The sequence below is a fragment of the Phodopus roborovskii genome, unplaced genomic scaffold (assembly GCF_943737965.1).
Source record: "Phodopus roborovskii unplaced genomic scaffold, PHOROB, whole genome shotgun sequence".
In the NCBI taxonomy this organism is placed as follows: Eukaryota; Metazoa; Chordata; class Mammalia; order Rodentia; family Cricetidae; genus Phodopus; species Phodopus roborovskii.
The window spans coordinates 652,724-660,163 of NW_026125941.1; positions in this window are offsets into that span (position 1 = coordinate 652,724).

A 7,440-nucleotide genomic window follows, 5' to 3' on the forward strand; every position below is an offset into this window, starting at 1 on the left:
GAAACAGGATTCGCTCCTACAACCACACATACCAGACTGGGAACCACATATGCATTCCTTCCTGTTCTCAGGATGATCTGAACTTTTCCTTTTTTAATTGCACCCAGCTCATCAATTTCCTCTCTACCTATCCCTAAACAACTCATTCAAGACTTCTATTCCAGCCAAGTAGCTGTTGTTACAGGAATTTCAGCTAGAAGCCACGGATTTGGACAGACAATGATCTCCCGAGTAAAAGTAACCAGAAATATGCCATCCAGCCTAGACTACAATGGAAAACCAACTAATAAGCTAGAATTCCAACTCTGATTGTGTACTGAACACCAAACTATCCCACTATATGATCATAATTGTACTGTCAAAATTAAAGAGATAAATTATCTGTCAGTTTTGAAAATGTTAATGCATCCAGACAAATCATTTCTAACACTAACCTGGTAATGTGAATAGGATTTATATTTTCACAAACTCAAAGGGTTCTTGTAAGTTTCAGGATGCCAAATTTGACCCATACATACAGGCCAGATTCACTCCAGATACAGCCTATTCAATTGCTCCCTCATCACTAGACACCTTTCCCTCTTCTCTTGAAAAAAAGAAAAAATACACCATGCCCATCTTACAGTCTTCCATTCAAGGACCCGTACCTAAGAAAAAAAAATTGTTTCCAAATCTTGTCCTCCAATCTGCCAACATCTTGCCAGGCCTACAGAGGTACTAGATTTCTATGCATCACGGAATGTGATGAAACATCCAGCTTTCCCAGAATGTAGCAATAACTAATGTTTCTTCGGTTCCCCAAAGATGATCTATGCCCACAGATCATCAGGAAGTAGTGATGAGAACTAAACGTATTTACTCCATATCCTGCCACGCCTAACTCCCCTTGTATTTAATGGTAAGGGGTGGCATTGTTGGAACCTCAGCATATAATGACCCTGGCCCTGACAGTGGGCTGCAAACACATACCTGGTGTGGCTACATGATGCCTAAATCACTCCTTACATGGATGTGTAAGGACTCGGTGTACATATGAATCATTTCCGTTTTAAACAAGCACTTTTCGCCAGCTCTCTCTCTCTCTCTCTCTCTCTCTCTCTCTCTCTCTCTCTCTCTCTCTCTCTCTCTCTTTCTCTGTTCCCGGTTGGCCAACAACTTTCACCCCTCTTATTTCCCTCCTGAAATAAACATAAGCTGGTTGTATTAAGTCCTGTGGTTTGTGTTTAATTGCCTGCCCTTGCAGCAAAAGCACAACAATGGTATAGTGTGGATTTGTAACATAAACTTAATCTGTAACCCAGCACATTTATTTTAGTATAAACCTAATCTGGAACAAAACATCTCCATCTTTTGATTACTGGTCTAGCCCTTCGATCCTAAAGCACAGTTATCAGTAGACACATTTAAAGCAATTTTAAAAATGGAGGGATGGTATCCCTGACACTTTCCCATTACATCATACCACATCTATCACATTAATTTGTTTGTTGTACTGGAAAATTAGGAACCATGATCACCATGTTTGATTCCTAGTAATCTGCCTAAAGAATGACTTGCGTTGTGATCACTGGAGTGGATGTAGACAGCTCATTAGCCCAAGGACAGAAAGCTTAGCCAATTGTTAATGTGTTTGTGGAGGTTCTCACATTGTGTGTACAATATCTTGCAAGGCTACTTTGCTCCATGAATCTATGTGACAGTCTCCATTAATTACTTTTCTATTGCTGATAAGAGATATGATAACCATGACATTGGAGCTCCTTTACAATTTTAGAGATTCAGTCCACTATCCTCATAGCAGGCAGCAGGGTGGACTGCAGGCAGACATGGTAGCTGAGAGATCTATATCTGCATATGATGTCATCAGACAGAGAGAAAGAGAAAGAGCCATGAGGTCTAGCTTGAGCTTCTAAAATTCTATGTCTCAATCCCAGTGTCACATTTCCTCCAATAAATCTATACCTACCCCAAACAAGGCCATATCTACATCAAAGAATGCCATTACCTAGGCATTCTCATATAAGAGCCTTTGGATGACATTCTTATTCAAACTTCACATAAACTATCTATTTTAATATTGTGGAATAATTACCATATCTGTAGCTCATTGGTGACTAGCACTTTATTTTATATTACATAATTATACATAATAAATATATTGTTGTTGATTTAGCCTTAGCATGTAATATAACAATAGACTTTTTTCATCGAGTTTCATAATCTATATAGGAATGTATATTAATTTTCAGCAGGAAAACACTAGAAGCAAAATAAACTCTTTAAGATATTAATATAAGTAATAAAATAAACCCAGACAAATGCCATTAAATTTAATTTATATATATCTGGATAACAGAGGGCATGATCAATTCGGTGAAGAGACTAATAACAGTACAAAAACAATACTTTGAGGAAATTGTTCATCTGAAAAAATATATAGAAGATCACTTAATGAGTCACTATTATTAATTATTACTATTATTATTCCACAATGAGTTATCTAAAAACTAGTTGTCGTGAATATGCAGCAAGAAATCTGGGTTGTAGTTGTCTCTGTTGCAGGCAGGCTTTGGATCCTCTAGAAATATATACAAAAGGGTGATGTAGCTGCAACATGTAGTAGTTCAATTTTAGTCTGTTGAGTGACCTATATATTGATGTTCATAGTGGCTGCACTAGCATTTCCATCAGAAGTATGTAGGGAATTTTATCTAAAATTAACTACATTTATCCAGTGATCTAATATTCCAACTTTAGAAACAATAACTCAGGCATTTTTCCTAGGGTGGTAAGAGTCAGTTCAGGTGAGGCTTTGGTTCTCACAGAGGTGTACACTGGATGCTCTGCTTACTGGAAAGATGTGTAAATGTCCTTTCCACATCTGAACTTTCTGTTTTGAAAAACATTTTTAATATGGATAATTTCCATCACAAGTGTTGCCTGTATGTTCTCTGTTTATATAAAACTGGCTTTAAATACAAGCTGTAGGTATGCTAAAAAGAAAACAATGAGGAATAATGGGAACAACAAGAAGGAGGTGGTGGAATGTGGAAATAAAAAAAACATGTAGTAGAGAGATGAATAGGAATACAATATACTGACATATGTATAAAAATAATATGCTACAACCAACTGTTTTATGTGTAAACTTCAATATTTATACAAAAATGCTAAATAAGAGAACTCAATAAATGTATAATTTTACATTAGTTATATGTGTTATATTTTAAGTAAAAATTCTGGAGACAAAGAAAATGATTGTAAAATCATATAAAGACTACTTCCCCAGGAATGTGAAATAGTTATTAGCATGTGTTCACTATCTGTTAATAAACAACAGAGCTTCAAATCATATTATATAAAATATTCAAGATTAATAGAAAATTGAAATAGAAAATTCTACCATTATGAATGGCAACCACACAATGTCTCTTCCAATATGTGATACAACAGGTATTTGGTAATAATGTTTAAGAATTCAAAATAAATCACAACCATGCAAAGAAAAATGTGTAATATGTTCTCTGGTTTAATAAATATCAAATTATAGCTTAATACTTTCAGACATAAATTAACATAGCACTTATTATTTCACTATTCAGGTTTATGAAATACTTAAAGAAATCATGCCAGTTGTAAACAGAGCTTCCAAGAAAGATGAGAAATATTTTCCTTTGACTGCTTGTATTTGAGGGGAAAATATATAATGATTCAGCATCATGAAAATACACACAACGAGTCAACTAATCGACCTGTAAATGTCAAAATATGGTTAGATAATGCAGGCTTGTCATTTAACTGAAATACAATGTCCATGTGCATAATCATGATTTGATATACTTGTGTCTACATAAAACACAGTGATAGAGTACATCTTGGAAAATGGTACTGCTTTTAAATATTTTAATTCTGTCATTCTAAAGGCAAATGAACATGGTTTAAGAGTTAAAGCTGTCACTCACCTACATTTTTAATTTACTTAAAGTCTAGTGGGATTGTATGCTTTTGGATTATGAGCTAGAATCGTAGGCCAACAAAATGTTGACCCATATAATATATTCAATCATAATTTTGATCATAACTATATGATGTGGAAAATTAAAATATATGTGGTGTGTTTGGATTTTAGACACTATGGGTTGGACTGGAGAAATGTAATCTTATTTATCAATCATTGAAAAGTTCCGTGAGGGAAATGAAAAATTAATGGAGGCGGAATATAGTCAAAATGCATGATATAATTATAAAGTCCATTGCTTTTTTCAATCAGTATACACTGATGAAAAAAATTTAAGAAATTATGACACAGCTTTAATAGATCCACATGGGAAAAGATATTTTCAGGCCTTGCTAGGGATAGAGAGGAATGATATGATTGCCAAATCTGTTTGTTTTGTTTCGTTTTATTTATTTATTTATTTATTTATTTTTTAGAGATTTGGCCCGTTATGAAACAAGCATGCCTAAGGTCAATCTATATTTTCCAAATCAATCAGTAGGTTGACTATTCATATTTAGGTGTCTTTGGAGATAGAAATGGACATTCCATTTATGTCTATTAGTTGTCATGAAGACAGGTAACACAAAGCAAGTACAAAGGTATACTACTAAGGATGTCACCTGATAAAATATGTAGATAAGTTCAGAAAGACCTGTTGGGGATCCCAGTTAAATGGATACGTATATAAAGTGGGTAATTTAAAACCGGGGATTCTGGTTTTCTAACCCCAATAGTTTTATTTGCTAGTGTCCCTGCCTGTCTTGTCATCAACCTCATCATCATATCTCCTGTCCACATTCATTTTAACTCACATCCATCCTTAAATAAGTGATTTCTCCCTTTAAATGATCAACTTACTGACAATTGTCTTCCTTTTGTTCATCACCAGTAAAAATGTTAATGTTTAATTACTCATCTACCATTTCCTGCCTTCAAACTAGTACTTCATTAAAAATTAAGATGCACAGGAAATTGCATTCTTTTCATAGTAAATAAATCAAGAATTATTCAAGTATGAAATTCAGATTCCCTTAGTAGTGTGACACTTGGTTACTTTTCTATTTTTGCTTTTAGCCATCATCAGTACAGAATTCAGACCATAGAAAACTCAAATAAAAATTCATATATATATATTGATCTCTGTGTGTTATTCCTCAAATAAAAATAAAGATCCATGTGGTGATTTCTTTAAGGTAATTTTCACAAAGACATTCATTGTAAAATATTATTTGCTTTTTACTCTGACAGGAGATTGAAGAAGTTTGGCCAAGATTTCCTTTCTGCTACTTTACTGATGAGCAAACTACTTTCTGTGGTTTCAAGACATGATTTTGAACAAAGAATCAACTCAGGAAAAAGAGTGAGTTGGGTATCACAAGGACGAGAATGGTATAAAAAAAAAAAAAAAAACTTCAACTGTAACATTCAATTCTAATTGTGACTGACTGGGTTCAAATTCCCATTTCCCCAGATACCTTAGATACATCAGTTCCTATTGCCTGCCCTGCTTCCAGTTCTGCTATGGAAGAGTAAATATCTAAGCTAACAGAAGCCATCTCAGAGCCCACCATATGACTGGACTGGATGATGAGCTAAAATATAGCAATCTGTCCAACCCATGAGACAAGGCATTGTCAGGCAAGTTTGTTGAGTGGTCAAGTGACACTATTGATAATAAACACTTGGGCCGTCCCTCATCCAAATGTTGCTGTGTTTATGAAAATCCATGTGCCTTTTGTTGACAGGTCATCATCAGTAAGTAAAAAATATGATTATGACAATTGTGATACACTCTATGTTGTGGTCATCACAAGGGAAGAAGCTGTGTTCTGTCAAGTACTGTTGCTACTACTTCACCTTCAAAGATCAACACACATCTGAATCCCTTCATACCCCTTTAATGACTAAGCCTCATTTTGCTTTTCCTATCCCTGAGCCAGACTGAACCACAATATGCCCATGTAACTACTCAGGAATTAAATGATTGGTGGATTCTTTTGTTTTTCTGTGTGTGGTATATTTAACCTTACCAAGATAAAAAATAAAAATTTAAACATGAAGGAAGGCAGAGGGTGAAATATGGATCATATAGATTATTAGTAAGCCCTGTCCGGTATCGCATAGTTTCTTCTTAACCACAAAGGAATTTACGTTCTCCAGGGCATGCCTGTTTACTCTTTTATTCTAAGATACAGGGACTACCTCTACCCATCAGCTGCTGTTATCCCACGGTCATCACATCAAACTCCACAATTTCTCCAAGTCACAACCTTGTCCACACAACTTTAGTTACTTTTCTCAAAGCTGTATGAATATTACTGTCAAGAAGCAATGTAAGGAGATTATTTTGACAGATAGTTCTAGGGAATAAATTCCATCACAGCAGGAAATACAATGCAAGAGGAATGGAAGAAACATCTGGACAGTGGTGGCACACATGTATAATACCAGAACCCAAAAAGCAGAGGCAGGACACTCTCTGAATTTGTGGCTAGCCTGGTTTACAAATTGAGTCCCAGAACAGCCAGAGCTACAGTGAGAATCCCCGTATCAACAAACAAAAATCAAGCAAAAACAAACAACAAAAGAAAAAAATGGGAGAGGCTGGCAGATACCTGGTAATATTGCATCTTGATTTTAGGAAACAGCAGGAGATGCACCTCCATAGTTGATTTTCTGTTTTTTGTTAAGTCAGGCAGTTAGAATGGTCTCTCACCTCCATTAAGCAAAACAATTCATTCCCTACAGACATGCCCAAAGAGTTGTCCTATCAATGCTTCTAGATCCTGTCATGTTAGACACCAATAGAGATTATTATAAGTCGACCCCTTATAGACTAGAGGTCTTTTCAACTGTGGAATATTAAAGATGTGTTAATTTTGTTCTTGCTTGAAACATATGTCTAATGATTGAAACATGTGTATCATTGTTCCCATGTTACATTTGTTTAACTCTGTTAAAGTATGTTAGTTTTCCTATCCTAAGCACATAAATGGCCAGAAGAAAGGCAGGAGAATGGAAAAAGGGCTGGAAAGCTCAGATCATAAATAAAAGCTGGAGAGGCGAAAGGAGCCTGCCTGAGTATAGGATTGCATAATTTCTGGCTTCTATACTTCCTTGTCTAGATAACTGTTATTGTTAACTTAAGTATGTAAACTCAGGACATGGTTTTCCTCCTTAAAACACCTTGAGAATGACTTGTGCTATAACACAATCCCAAAAATACAGTGTAGTCAGTCACCAGCTGCCTAGTAACAATTATCTATTGGCTTAAATCCATGACTCAGCAGTCTTCTCTGGTGGAAATCACACAAAACATTGAGAACTCCACGATCACAGAATAAACAATTATGGATTTTTTTGCATATCCACAGAGACACAGCATTGTTAGCCTAAGCAATCTAATAAATCCGCATTTAACAAATATAATGGATACTATA